The following is a 16626-nucleotide window of genomic DNA, read 5'->3' on the forward strand; positions in this document are numbered from 1 at the left end:
TACACATTAGCAATGTTAGACTTTAGCTGAAAAATATATACTAAACGTTTATCATCTTAATTATTGCAATATGTTTAGTTTTTTTACATTACATATAATTCATCAAATTGTGCAATAGATCAATCCCATCCCATTTTAATGGCGAGGGGGTAGAGATCATTTAAATAAAATGCATTTATGGAAGAACTCACCATGGGCCACACAATCACCATATCAGCTTACGTAAATTATATCAAATTCGTACTCTACTCTTAAATACCTTTCATTTGATACCCATATTGTCCCTATCTTACACATGTCCGTTCGAGAGGGTTTTGGGATGGGGCGTCCCCCCAGGATATATGACTTCAAAATTTTTTACCAATTTCGTGTTTTTTAGAGTGAATTGATTAAAAATTTGGTAATTGTTTCAGTTTTTTTTACCCTCCACCATAGAATGGGGGTATACTAATTTCGTCATTCTGTTTGAAACTAATCGAAATATTCGTCTGAGACCCCATAAAGTATATATATTTTTGATCGTCGTGACATTTTATGTCGATCTAGCGATGTCCGTCCGTCCGTCTGTCGAAAGCACGCTAACTTCCGAAGGAGTAAAGCTAGACGCTTGAAATTTTGCACAACTGTTTCTTATTAGTGTAGGTCGGTTGGGATTTTAAATGGGCCATATCGGTTCATGTTTTGATATAGCTGCCATATAAACCGATCTTGGGTCTTGTCTTTTTGAGCCTCAACAGGGCACAATTCTTATCCCATTGGAATGAAAATTTGAACGACTTGTTTTGTTATGATATCCAACAACCGTTTTAAGTATGGTTCAAATCGTTTCATAACCTAGTATAGCTGGCATATAAACCGATCTTGGGTCTTGACTTCTTGAGCCTCTAGAGGGCGCAATTCTTATCCGATTGGAATGAAATTTCGCACGTGGTGTTTTGGTATCACTTCCAACAACTGCTCTAAGTATGGTTCAAATCGGTCCATGTTTTGATATAGCTGCCATATAAACCGATCTTGGGTCTTGACTTCTTGAGCCAATACAGCCGGCAATTCTCATCTGATTTGGCTGAAATTTTGCATGAGGAGTTTTGTTAAGACTTCCAATAACTGTGCTATGTATGGCGTAAATCGGTATAGAACCTGATATAGCAGCCATATAAACCGATCTTGGGTCTTGACGTTTTGAGCCTCTAGAGGGCGCAATTCTCGTCCCATTTGACTGAAATTTCGCAAGTGGTGTTTTGGTATTACTTCCAACAACTGTGCTATGTACGGCCCAAATCGGTATATATTTTGATATAGCCTATCTAGGGCCTTGACTTCTTGAGCTTTTAGAGGGCTCAATTCTCATCCTATTTGAAAGAAATTTTGTATGTGGTGTTTTAGTATCACTTCCAAAAACTGGGTTTAGTATGATTCAGATCGGTTCATAACCTGATATAGCTGCCAAATAAACCGATCTTAGGTTTTGACTTCTTGAGTCTCCGATTTGAATGAATTTTTGCACGAAGTATTTGTTTATGATATCCAACAACTGTGTCAAGTATGGCTCAAATCGGTTCATAACCTGATATAGCTGTCATATAAACAGATCTGGGGACTTGACTTCTTGAGCTTCTAGAGGGCGCAATTCCTATCCGATTTGGCTGAAATTTTGCATGACGTATTCTATTCTTACTTTCAACAACTGTGTCAAATAAGGTTCAAATCGGTTAATAACCTGATATGGCTGCCATATAAACCGATCTGGCATCTTGACTTCTTGAGCCTATAGAGGTAGCAATTATTATCCGATTTGGCTGAAATTTTGTACGACGGATCCTGCCATGACCTTCAACATACGTGTTTATTATGGTCTGAATCGGTCTATAGCTTGATACAGCTCCCATATAAATCGATCCCTCTATTTTACCTCTTGAGCCCCCAAAGGGCGCAATTCTTATTCGAATTGGCTGACATTTCACACAGATCTCCAACATATAATTTAATTGTGGTCCAAACCGGACCATATCTTGATATCGTTCTAATAGCAGAGCAAACTTTTTCTTATTTCCTGTTTTGCTTAAGAAGAGATGCCGGGAAAATAACTCGACAAATGCGATCCGTGGTGGAGGGTATATAAGATTCGGTCCGGCCGAACTTAGCACATTTTTACTTGTTTTACTTATATTTTGTTGATGTTGAACTTAAAATATTTTACTAGTACATGTATTTCGAATAAGCGTACACGTTACTTCTAGAAATGATAATGCGTTTTTTTTCTTGAGAACAAAGAATACTCTTTTTTTACAATGAAAGTTTAAATATTGGGTTGCCCAAAAAGTAAGTGCGGATTTTTTAAAAGAAAGTAAATGCATTTTTAGTAAAACTTAGAATGAACTTTAATCAAATATACTTTTTTACACTTTTTTTCTAAAGCAAGCTAAAAATAACAGCTGATAACTGACAGAAGAAAAAATGCAATTATAGAGTCACAAGCTGTGAAAAAATTTATCAACGCCGACTATATGAAAAATCCGCAATTACTTTTTGGGCAACCCAATAATTGGTGAAACTAGCACCAGCTACCTATGTGCAACTTATGCCAACATTCTTAAACTAATTGAGCTGTCGGTAGTCAATGTTTTTATAGGTTGGATTATGTTATGGGGGTATTCCTAGACAATTCTTTCCTCTGTTATGCCAAAGTAGCGACAGATCAAAGACTCTCATATGAATCCAATCCACCGCACAGCGCATTGGTTATCTGAACTCCGTAGGTCCTGGGCGCTTATAAGTTATACATCACCGATAATATAATGTGTGCTGAAACCCTATAACCAAACTAACATAGGACGCTGATTGGACTTCAAAATAATAAAGAATTGAATTTTTGGTAGTGATGGATGAACAATAAAACATCATAGCGTAGCTAACAATGAAATGTTGTTACAATTCTAAACAATTTTTTGTAGAATGTTGTTTATAAAAGACGTAGAAAGGCATCAACTAGTGGGAAGTCATAAAATGAGTTGAAAACATTTCCTTGGAAATTTAATGCAATTAACGTCCTCCATTCTCTTTACTCTACATCTCCTCTATCTTAAACACATTGAAATTAATATCCCCGAACAATGGATGATGAAGTGTGAAGTCTAGCATTTTTCAATATTATTTTTTCTCTTTAATTTCAAAAAGTTGTAATACTATAACTTAGTACATAATAAAAATAAACCCCATTGCCTGCATTACACTCTCATTAGTAAGTCCCCCAATTTCCGACATGCTATATCCCAAGTTTAGCTTATATACATAAATATATATTTTTTTTATACAATTCAATATAGTTCCACTTCAATTTACTTTCAATGATCTATACTTTATAATAAAACTATTTTTTTTTTTTTAATTTATAAATAGTTAAAATGTTTTACTGTTGGTTAGTATTTATGTTATATTTTTATGTTGATCATTCAACAACATTATTTTTACCTAATTATAAGAATTGTAAACGAAACATTTGGTGTATTCGAACTTTTGGTTTTTTTAAACAAATTTAATTTTTTTGTATTTGAATAATCGAATAAGGCATTGTAACTGTTTGCATATGAAATAAAAAAAAAATTTTAGCCATCATTTTTATACCCACCACCGTAAGATAGGGAGCCCATTCATTTAGTTAGTCCGTTTGCAAAACATCGAGATATAAATTTCCCACCCTACAAAGTACATATATTTCGGATCGTCGTAAAATTCTAAAACGATTTAACGATGTCCGTGTGTCTGTCCGTCCGTCTATTGTAATCACTCTAGAGCCTTCAAAAATTGAGATATTGAGCTGAAATTTGACACGGATACGTCTTTTTGATGCACGCTGGTTAAGTTCTTGATCGGGCCAAATCGGACCATATTTGGATATAGCTGCTATATAGGCCGATCTCCCGATAAAGGGTCTGAAGCCCCTAAAGGCTTTATTTATTACCCGATTTTGCTGAAATTTACAACAGTGGGTTACTTTAGGCCTCCCGAAATCTAATCCAAATATGGTTCAGATCGGACTATATTTAGATATAGCAGCCGATAAAGGGTCTGAAGGCAATAACAGCTTTATTTTTCATCCGATTTCCCAAAAATTGGGAATTGTGCGCAGTTTAAAGCCTCCCAATACAAAAAATGCAAATTTTGCCCATTAACATTCGACTAAGGAACTGGACCAAACTTCTCACATATCCCTGAGTGCCTTCCGATTCAAATTTTAAGCTCAATGATAAGGGCCTCCTTATTATAGCCGAGTCTAAACGACGTGCCGCACTGCGACACCTCTTGGGGAGCATTAGGAAGAGAAAGCCACCGCTGAAAATTTTTTCTGATGGTCTCGCCAGGATTCGAACCCAGGCGTTCAGCGTCATAGGCGGACATGCTAACCTCTGCGCTATGGTGGCCACCATAGGATGGGGGTATACTAATTTCGTCATTCTGTTTGTAACACCTCGAAATATGCGTCTAAGATCGTTGATCGCCATTTCGATCTAGCCATGTCCGTCCATCTGTCTGTCCGTCCGTCTGTCTGTCCGTCTGTCGGAAGCCCGCTAAGGGCGCAATTCTAATCCGATTGGAATGAAATTTCGAACGTGGAGGTTTGGTATCAATTCCAACAACTGCGCTTAGTATGGTTCAAATCGGTCAATGTTTTGATATAGATGCCACATAAGGACGTGTTTCGCTATGGCTTCCAACGACTGTGCTAAGTATGGTTCAAATCGGTTTGTAACCTGGTATAACTGCCATATAAACCGATCTTGGGTCTTGACTTCTTGAGCCACTAGAGGGGGCAATTCTTATCCGATTTGAATGAAATTTTGCATGACTTGTTTTGTTATGATATCCAACAACTATGCTAAGTATGGTTCAAATCGGTTCATAACCGGATATAGCTGCCATATGAACCGATCTTGGGTCTTGACTTCTTGAGCCCCTAGAGGGCGCAATTCTCATCCGATTTGACTGGCATTTCGAACGTAGTGTTTTGGTGTCAATTCCAACAACTGCGCTTAGTATGGTTCAAATCGGTCAATGTTTTGATATAGCTGTCATATAAACCGATCTTGGGTCTTGACTTCTTGAGCCTCTAGAGGGCGCAATTCTCATCCGATTTGACTGACATTTCGAACGTAGTGTTTTGGTGTCAATTCCAACAACTGCGCTTAGTATGGTTCAAATCGGTCAATGTTTTGATATAGCTGTCATATAAACCGATCTTGGGTCTTGACTTCTTGAGCCTCTAGAGGGCACAATTCTCCTCCGATTTAACTGAAACTTTGCACATAGTATTTTGGTATCACTTCCAACAACTGTGCTTAGCATGGCTTAAATCGGTTCACAACCTGATATAGCTGTCATATAAACCGATCTTAGATCTTGACTTCTTGAGCCGCTAGAGGGCGCAATTCTCATCTAATTTGCCTGAAATTTTGCACGAGGTGTTTTGTTATGACTTCCAATAACTGTGCTAAGTATGATGCAAATCGGTTTATAACCTGATATAGCTGCCATATAAACTGATCTGGGATCTTGACTTCTTGAGCCTCTAGAGGGCGCAATTCTCATCCGGCTTCTCTCATGACCTTTAACATACGTGTCTAATATGGTCTGAATCGATTTATAGCTTGATACAGCTCCCATATACACCTATCTCCCGATTTTGCTTCTTGAGCCCCTACAAGGCGCAATTCTTATCCGAATGAACTGAAATATTACACAATGACTTCTACAATGTTCAGCATTCATTGTTAAAGCTCCAATAGCACAATAGTTCTTATTTAGTATTCTTTGTTTGCCTAAAAAGAGATACTGCGCATAGAACTCGATAAATGCGATCCATGGTGGAGGGTATATAAGATTCGGCCCGGCCGAACTTAGCGCGCTCTTTCTTGTTTATACTTAATTTTATGTTATTATAATTAATTTTTTAAGTTATTTTAAGTCTATCCCCCTGTCAACTCGATCTTAGAAGATGAAATTTAATTTTATTGATATTTTTTTTTTTAATTTTCTATCTTTCTTTTTTAATATATTCATAGACAGAAGAACTTTAAACGAAAAGTTTATATTTAAAACCCTTAAAATGTACAATTTGAGATTTTTTGTTTTTTTTTTAATTAAAACAATTTAACTTTATTATTTTGCTTTGATCATAGAATAACAAATACATAAAATTAAATAGTCTTGTTGGAATATATACATAAATTTTTGTATAATTATTTTTAAGAAAACCATTTTACCATATTTTTAATTTTAATTTAACTAAAATTATATATATTCATGCAAACACCGTTTTTTTATGCGTATATTGTATTTTTTTCTTTTCTGGACCATTTAATTATAATAAATTATGATACATTTTTAAAAACCAAAATAAAAGCCATTACAAAAACCACTAAAATACAAACAAAACAGAAAACAATTTTTACAAATTTTATATTTAAATTTGTTAAACTATTATAAAAACAAAAATTATATATATTAAAAAAAAATATATATATATATCTATATACATAAAAATATATTCTAAGCATAAGATATAAAAGAAAAATCAAAAATAAATGTGTTTTTTGAATCAATTATCCATCCATTTATTCTGAAAAACAAATTGCAACACAACAACAAGAACAACCAAATGCAAAATTCTGCAAAACCTACAAAGAAAAAAAAAACGAACAAAATATTTTAACAAAAATCAAGAGAAAAAAAACAAAACAATTTGCATAATGCTTGTCCTTGCTTTTTTACGCATATTTACTAAATAAATTATATCATATATTAAAATAATTATAATAAGGAAAAAAGAAGAAGCAAAAACTAACAACCAATTTAAAATATATTGCCAATTGCTAAGCGAACTACAAACAAAAAGAAGAAGAAAAAAAAAAACATCAGCAACTGATATAGAAAAAATTACCAAACAAATTATTCAAATAAAGAGAGTGCAGAAAAAACTCGACGCATATTCGCATAATATGCAAAATGTATTTATTAAGCTGAAACTGCAAGAAGAAGTCCAACAAACTCCCTCATAAAAAAATAACAAACAATACACACACACACACACTCAAAAACAAACTGTATTACAATAGAACATTTTGTAAAACTAGAAAAAAATGGGACACACACACATGCACAAGCCTATCCACACCAGCCTCAGCAAAGTATTTGTATTGATTAGAACGATTATGAATTATTATTAATATGTGGATATAATTAGGCCTATTAAAACGCAAACACACATACTTACCAACAATCTTGTTACTACCATTGTCCAGCCAACCGGAAATACAGCGGCCAATGATATGCCAAACTGCAATGGGCCCTGGGCAACAAACTAAAGCCCATATGCCAAAACCAAAACAAAGTGGGCAAATATTGAGCTAAACAATAATTGAATGATTATTTAAAAATAAAAACCAAAACAATGCAGGCAACAACAATAAGTGCCCCCTATAACAAAACAATATGCCCAAGTGGGTGGTTATGGATATGGCCATGTTTGGCTGTGTGTGTGTGTAAACTCTATAATGCTTATAATTATTAAATTGATAATATTTGAGTAGTAAAAACCAAAGTTTAACAACAACAACAACAATACAATATAGATAATACAAACTAACAAAATGAGCAACGCAGTTAAAACAGAAACCCAATTTCAAACCCCAAAGCTCCCTCAATCCAAATCCCCTCAAAAAAAAAAAAACAATAAATATTGATATTTAGTAATAAAAATAAATTGAAATTCAATTATTGCGAAAACAACAACAGTAACAACAACAACAAAACCAAAAACATGAGCATAAGTATTTATATTGCTTTGCAATTATTTTAGATAAGTTCAGCCTCCGCCCCTCCCCGCCCACTTGTGTGGTGGCAGGGGGCCTCGTGCAATATGGTTTTTATGACAGCAACATTCCAACAGCTTTGTAATAATCCAAATGAGGACTCCAAGTAGCAAACTTTATGCCCCCAACCTCCCCAGCCATCATCATTAGCTACCAACAATAACAATAGCAACAACAAAAAAAAATATCATAAAATTAAATGAAATGAACGAGTCATAGTGCTTATTTAAGCAATTATATCTCGCAGCATATAATAATAAACAACAATATTAGTTGGTTAGTTAGTTAATATTGTTGTTTACACAGACACTCTCTCTGACACTCTCACACACACACACACACACTTACTCGCCACTGAAAACACTTACTTACACACACCACACAGAAATGCTTATACACACATTCACAAATGATTCACTTATTTTGGATGTGGTCCTTGAATAGTTAATGCGTTCGTTTAACCCCAATGATCCCAGCATTAAGCATAAAATCAGTTTTAAACGAATTTATGATAATCACTTTAAATATGTTTTTATCTATGATAATAAAGCCAATAGATATGGGGAAAAACAGGAAAATGTAAATGTCTCTTTTTTTCGCCGTTTGGAAACACTAGATATTTTAATTGGGTTTGAATTAATTAGTTTAAAAATCAAAGGGGATAAAATGACAAAAAAAAAAACTTTTAATCCGATTTCAATGTTGCATTTGCCTAGAAAAAAAAACAATGCTCACATTCATTACAATGTAAGCAAAAGGCCCATGTGACGTATACGTCATATATTTATCAAAACTCATACGCACCCTGTGTCCTCTAGGTTTGCATAGAGCAACTATGACATTAGCTGGTTATATTGAAATCAAATTAATTGCCACCAGTGTTGCCACTCAAGAAAATTATTTCCTATCAAAATTTAAGAAAAATCCTACCAAACCTGACCAAAACCTACCAAATATTCCTTAAGTCAAAAATACGGTTTTAAACCCACCACTGAAAAATATGGCCATTTTCTCATTCCATTTGAAAAACTCCTGATCATGCATTATCAATCCTACAAAGTATACATGCTAGACGTCGTGAAATTCACAAACGATCTAGCTATGTCTGTCCGTCTAACTGTTTAAATCACTTTACAGACTATAGCTCAAAGATGGACTATATCTTGATATAGCACCCTTTATACCGGTCTCCTAAAGATTTCCTGAGTTCATAAAAGTCATATTTTTGCCTCTATTTCAATGAAAAACTGTGCTGAGTATGAATAAAGAGATCTCCCGATTTAACGTCTTGAACCATATAGCCCTATTTTCCGATTGAAGACATTTAACGCATAAAAGGCGGAATTCTTACCCAGAATTTAAGGGAATCTAAGGGGTAAGGATACGAACGAGCTATGCAGAGGGGCCGAAAGGGTCTTGCATATGACACATGACTGGACTAGACCCAGAGGTCTCAATGTTAACCCAGAGAAGACTGAAATATGCGTTTTCACGAGGAAGACGAAGGTGGGCCAATTTAACGCACCACATTTCCTCAATACGACGATTTCGAAATCTGACAGGAAACTGAATTGGAAGTGTCACATTCAGCAGCGTATTGAGAAGGCTCACAGATGCTGGGCACTATGTAGATGCCTCAGTAGTTTGGTGGACTGCTATGGAGAAAGAGTGCAACATAAGAACCATACAACCGGTTCAGAGAACAGGAGCTGTCTTGGCATAGGCGAAGCGATGAGACCCACGCCCATTAGGGCACTGGAGACTATTCTAGATATCCGACCCATTGACTTACAGATTAAGTGAGAGGCAGCCACTGCGGTTATGAGACTTAAGGCGATGGGAGAATGGATTGAGGATGGGAGCAGCTCATACCATCGAGGTATAATCGAGGCGCCGATAGGAAACTGGAAGGAAGGGAAGAGGTTTCCCATCGGATACCACAAATGAACTTTGAAGTCCAGTGCGAGACACTGCTACCATCGGCACAGTCTTGAATTGACGGAACCCTTGTATTGCCATCTGGAAGATCATGTTACGCGGATGGATCACAGCTAGAGGACAGAGTGGGCCTGGGGGTTTATATTGAGACTGAGAGATTGAGATTTGTTTTAGACTGCCTCACCATAATACGGTCCTGCAGGCGGAGATCCGGGCGATCACGGAACGCTTAAAGTGGTGTGGTGCTAACGCGAGGACGTCGAGTGTGAACATCTTTACCGACAGTAAAATTGCCATAGGGGCAATAACAACCAGGACGATAAGGTCGCGAACAGTCTTGCACCGTAAGCAGCGGATTAATGCCTTCTCTGAGGATGGCAAAATCCGCATCGTTTGGGTGCCGGCCATAACGGAGTAAGGGGAAATGAAAGGCCAAACAATTTGGCGGTGACGGCCAGAGGACTGCCGTCAATAAACTTGGTTTACCCGAAGGCTCTAGGGTCGATGCAGATCGAGTTAAGGGAGTGGGCGACGAATGCGCATGCAACATTGTGGAACAGCGAAACGGTCGGTAGGACGGCGAAAATCCTATGATTGGATTCAGATCGTGAGAAAACGAGGCTATTACTGAAAAGTAGCAAGAAGGAGGTCAGTATAGCTATTGGTATCATCACGGGACACACAGGGCAGCTCTCTTATGTAAAATCGGTGCAGCAACTGATAGCATGTTTAGGGCATGCGGGGAAGATGATGAGACATTGGAGCATTTCCCTTGTCATTGCCCGACTTTCGTGTCCAACAGATACCGGTACTTAGGTGGAGACACAATATCAGACATGAACCAACTGAGGGGAGTGGTATTGAAAACAATTAAGGATTTTATAAGTAACACGGAATTCCTCCTAAAAATTTTCTTTTTATACCCACCACCGAAGGATGGGGGTATATTCATTTTGTCATTCCGTTTACAACATATCGAAATGTCCACTTCCGACCGTATAGAGTATATATATTCTTTACCAGCGTAAAAATCTAAGACGATCTAGACATGTCCGTCCGTCTGTCTGTTGAAATCTGCTACAGTCTTTAAAAATAGAAATATTGAACGGACTATATCTTGATATAGCCCCCATATTGACCGATCCGCCGATTTAGGGTCTTAGACCCATAAAAGCCACATTTATTATCCGATTTTGCTAAAATTTGGGACAGTGAGTTGTGTAAGGCCCATCGACTTCCTTCGTTAATTTGGCACAGAGCGGTCCAGATTTGGATATAGCTGCCATATATACCGATCTTCCGATTTCGGGTCTTGGGCCCATAAAAGCCACATTTATTATCCGAATTTGCTGAAATTTGGGACAGTGAATTGTCTTAGGCCCTTTGACATTCTTCGTCAATTTGGACCAAATCGGTCCACATTTGGATATAGCTGTCATATAGACCGATCCTCAGATTTAAGGTCTTAGGCCCATAAAAGCCACATTTATTATCCGATTTTGCTGAAATTTGGGACAGTGAGTTGTGTTAGGTCCTTTGACAGCCCTCTTCAATATGGCCCTGATTGCTTCAGATTGGGATATAGCTGCCATATAGACCGATCTCTCGATTTAAGGTTTTGGGCCCACAAAAGACGCATTTATTGATCGATTTCGCCGATATTCTACACTGATTAATGTTAGGCCTTTCGACATCCGTGTCGTATATGGTTCAGATTGGTCTATTATTACCTACACCACTACTGTGGTACAGGGTATTATAACTTAGTGAATTAGTAACACCCAACAGGAAGAGAGGTAGACCCATCGATGCATATCCAGATCGACTCAGAATCACTTTCTGATTGGATTTAGTTATATCCGTCTGTCCATCTGTCTGCCCGTCCGTCTGTCGTTCCGTCTGTCCATGTTAAATTGTGTACAAAGTACAGGTCGCAGTTTTAATCCCATCGTCTTCAAATTTGGTCCAGGCATGTTTTTCGGCCTATAGACAAAGCCTATTGAAATTGGAAAAAATCGGTTCAGATCTGGATATATCTCCCATATATATGTTCGTCCGATTTGCAGTAATAATGCAATAAAAAGGTCATTTGTTAACCGATTCTCTCGAAATTTAGCAAGAACAATTATGACTCTCGACATTATTGTCGAATTTCATTGAAATCGGTTCAGATTTAGATATAGTTCTCAAGTATATAGCCCGATTTTCACTCCCAGAGCCATTGCAGGCGCATTTATTGACCAATCTTTCCAAAATTTTGTACAACACCTTTTTTGACAACTACCACAGTATATGAGAAGTTTGCTTAAAATCGGTTCAGAATTGGATATAGCTCCCATATATATGTTCGTCCGATTTGAAGTAATAATGCAATAAAAAGGTCATTTGTTAACCGATTCTCTCGAAATTTAGCAAGAAGGATTTTTTTATGACTCTCGACATTTCATAGAAATCGGTTCAGATTTAGATATAGCTCTCATACATATATATAGCCCGATGTTCACTCCTAGAGCCATTGCAAGCGCGTTTATTGAACAGTCTTTCCCAAATTTTGTACAACGCCTTCCTCGACGACTATTTTTGGTCATCATAGAGCTGGGGCTTCATACTAGCTAGTTAAAAGTATGTTTATATGGGTAACTATAATCAACAATACTCATACGCACCCTGGTGCTGGCAATAGAAAATCTTCCTTATCATTGAATACGAGCAGGTAGCTATTCAAAGACCATATCCAACTATCACCCAATAGAGCACATAAAAAAAACTATTGCCATAGCTAAATTAATTTCTATAAGCTACTCACATGCAAATAGGTGATAATTGTTTGCCATAAATGACACAAGAAGTATATAAGGAAATGAGTGTTGATTTACACTTCAACAACATCATTATAATGTCGTATAGCAATGATAATAAAAAAAGAAAGAAAACAAAAAAAAAACACTGTGATTTTTTTCTCTGCTTAAAAAGAACACCAACCGAAAAAACAACTTTAAGACCCTCGAAAAAAAAACAAAACTTACAAAGAAAAGGGCTTGAGGCGAAACAATTGAAAGAAAATCTCACTCTCAAAGGATGAAAGGATGGTATGAAGCAACAAAAAAAAGCAACCAAATAACCAAAATTGAAAATTGAAATAACGCTTGAATAACATCGTTATAGCATTAATACTTAAAACGCAATCATTATCTAGTCTACTAAAGCTGCAATAAAAAAAAATACACACACACAAAATAAACAGAAAAGCCAAGAAAACCCAAAAACTTTGACAAAAATAAGACAGACGGGAGAAAAAAAAGAAAAAAAAATTAATAAAATGAGCACAATTGCTTGCAACAACAACAACAAAAAGAATATTTAAATTAAAAACAAAACAAAAAAACTAACCAAAGTGCTATGGCCATTGTTGTTTTCTTTCATTTGCAAAGAGGGGGGCGGGCAAATAGGGAGTTGCCAACAACAAAATGGGTTATGTCACATAGTAGGAGTGGTTGGTGGTAAGCTTTCGAACTTAAAAAGGGTCAGTAAAAGAGGGTTATTGCTTTTGTCCTATTGTGTTTGTCCATAACCCATATAACCCTCCCCCATTTCTACAACAACCACTCTAGGTTTGTGTGGTCTTCTGTTTTCTAAACTTTCTAGAAAAACAATTTTTCTTAGAAACAAATATTGGACACTTTTAACAAAAGCACGAAGACGATGAAGGAACAGGGATACGATGTCCGTAGGGTTTATCATGATTTGACACCTTTTTCTCCTTGTGATTCTCCAAGTTTGTGAGCTGGCATACTTTTCACTCCAGCCAAAGTTCAAACAAAACACACAAATTAAGGATCATATTGGGCCTTCTGAGAATGTAAGCACCTTGGTGGTGCTGTGAGGGGAGGAGGAGTCATAGCAATAATCTACAACCACAAAAGTTTGAAGAAGAGAAGACCCCTACATTAATAAGAAGACAAAAGGCAAAAGTGTGTATTGTTTGGCTTGGTAGTTTTTTTTTTGTGGCCATAGAAGGTCATTAAGAAAAATGAGGTCTGCTTGAGGTCTATGTCTGCTGGCCACATCGTAAGAACGTACCATCACCATCATCTATCTAACTCATCAACACTTTTGGCTTTTCTGGTATTTAGCCTTGCCGAGAACTTTAATAATGAGCGGTCAAACTTGGTGCCTTTTGGAAGTGTTGAGCACCAATCATGACAGCAGCAGCTGAAGCTACAATCGAATATCAACCAACCAACACCTTGGGCAGAGAGCATAGAGCACAGTCAACACACATCAAGGTCAGACTCAAGTTGTCCGTAGCACAGTTTTGTATGGAAACAACAAAGAAACAAAAAAAAAAAAAAACAACCCACCCCCCCAAACTAAAAACCCATACAAAAATCTTTTGTTGTTTCTTTCCATTTAGTTTTCAAATTTAGTTCAGTTCTGTTGTTGTTTCTACTTTATATAAGCCCACATATATATATACCTAGTTATAGACAAACATACCTATCTCAACATTTAATAGCCATTTTGTCTCGTCATATAAAGAGGACCATTTACCTCAACCAACTAAATGTGTATTTCGAAACTCAGTAGACTCTTAACTTTTGTAATACCCATAATCATTTATACTAAAATTTAGAAACATGAAGATTTATACCCACAATGTACCAGTAGCTCTCTTAATAATATATATAAAAACCCAAAAAATAAAGAAAATAAACATTTTCTTTTACATATGTACATAGCTATCTAACAAAATGTATTGTTGTTATATAAATCATATCTTTAGTTAGCCAAAACAACAACAAAAAAATGGTCTTCGACATAAAACATTCAACTTTACCCAGATGGTAGCTCCTTTGTTAGACAATATGTGAAGTGAAAAGTAATAACAGAGCCTTGGATATTCATGCATAAAACAACACCTGCCTAAGTAAAATCCATTTATTACTATTCTACATTTATTATAGCCACACACAGAGACAGAGGCAAGACTTGTGTCTGAACTCGTCTCTCTTGGTAATTTTCTTTGTAATCAATTAACCTCAAAAGGGGATATATATTTCAGTATGTGTGAAAAAACAAACGGAAACTTTTTGTTAGTTGTGTATGCTTAAGAAACAAATCGTAAAACCATAAATGTAGATAAAGTACTAAATTGTATGTTGCCTAGCCTCCTAAACACTAGTTTCATTTAGCTTTTTTTTGTACTTTGGTAAAATAGTTATAATATAGACATTTATATATTCGAAATTCCATTCTATATGAAATTTATAATTTTGTAATTGTTATAAGAACATTGATTTGTTTGAAACAAAAGTTGTAAGACCATCACGTAACTAATACGCCTTCCATATACTTTGCAATGGTACACATAACGTATACGTCTTTGATATCAACCGTATTAACATAAATCATACGCACCCTGTTCCTAGTTGAAAGAAAATATCTGGTGAACGTTACAAAGCCTAATAACTTTTTTATACCCACCACCGAAGGATGGGGGTATATTCATTTTGTCATTCCGTTAGCAACACATCGAAATATCCATTTCCGACCCTATAAAGTCTATATATTCATGATCAGCGCAAAAATCTAAGACGATCTAGACATGTCCGTCCGTCTGTCCATCTGTCTATTGAAATCACGCTACAGTCTTTAAAAATAGAGATATTAAGATGAAACTTTGCACAGATTCTTTTTTGGTCCATAGGCAGGATAAGTTCGAAGATGGGCTATATCAGACTATATCTTGATATAGCCCCCATATAGACCGATCGGCCGATTTAGGGTCTTAGGCCCATAAAGGCAACATTTATTATCCGATTTTGATGAAATTTGGGACAGTGGGTTGTTTTAGGCCCTTTGACATCTCTCTTCAATTTGGTCCAGATCGGTCTTGATTTGAATATAGCTGCCATATAGACCGATCTCTCGATTTAAGGTTTTGGGGCCATAAAAGGCGCATTTTTTGTCCGATGTCGCCCAAATTTGGGACGGTGGATTGTGTTGGGCCCTACAACATCCTTCTTCAATTTGGCTCAGATCGGTCAAGAATTTGATATAGCTGTCATATAGACCGATCTTGCGATTTAAGGTTTTGGCCACATAGAAGACGTATTTATTGTCCGATGTCGCCCAAATTTGCGACAGTAGATTAAGTCGGGCCCTTCGATATCGTTCTTCAATTTGGCTCAGATCGGTCGAGAATTTGAATATAGCTGCCATATAGACCGATCTTCCGATTTGGGATCTTAGGCCCATAAAAGGCGCATTTATTGTCCGAATTCGTTGAAATTTGGGACAGTGAGTTATGTTAACCCCTTCGACGTCCCTCTTCAATTTGGCTCGGATCGGTCAACAATTGGATATAGCTGCCTTATAGACCGGCCCTCCGATTTAGGGTCTTGGGCCCCTAAAAAAGCCACATTTATTGTCCGATTTCGCTAAAATTTGGGACAGTGAGTTGTTTTAGGCTCTTTGACATTTTTCTGAAACTTGCTCAAATCGATCCAGATTTGGATATAGCTGTCATATAGAACGATATCTCGATTTAAAGAATTGGCCCCATAAAAGGCGCTTGTTATGACCCCCATATAAACTGATCTCCCATTACTAATGCTGCATCAATTTCGGTTATGATTCTCATGTCAATGAAAAAAACACTTGCACTTTTGTAATTGCGTTCAAACATACTTTCGAAGGCTCTTTCTATTTAAAACAAAGTTCAAGAAAACTTGAAAAATCTCAAATATTCCTTTAGCAATACAAATTATCCCCCAAATGCCTGTAACCCAAAGCATATCAAATTCATTTATTTTTATAG

The 16626-nt window shown here is 36.4% G+C and overlaps 1 protein-coding gene across 5 annotated transcripts in view; it reads left to right on the plus strand.

The window, feature by feature from the left end:
* The window catches only part of LOC106091469 (RNA-binding protein Musashi homolog Rbp6), a 1151181-nt gene that overhangs the window by 1101634 nt on the left and 32921 nt on the right, over positions 1-16626 (plus strand). The window lies entirely within an intron of this gene.

The sequence above is a fragment of the Stomoxys calcitrans genome, chromosome 1 (genome assembly GCF_963082655.1).
Source record: "Stomoxys calcitrans chromosome 1, idStoCalc2.1, whole genome shotgun sequence".
NCBI classification, from domain to species: domain Eukaryota; kingdom Metazoa; phylum Arthropoda; class Insecta; order Diptera; family Muscidae; genus Stomoxys; species Stomoxys calcitrans.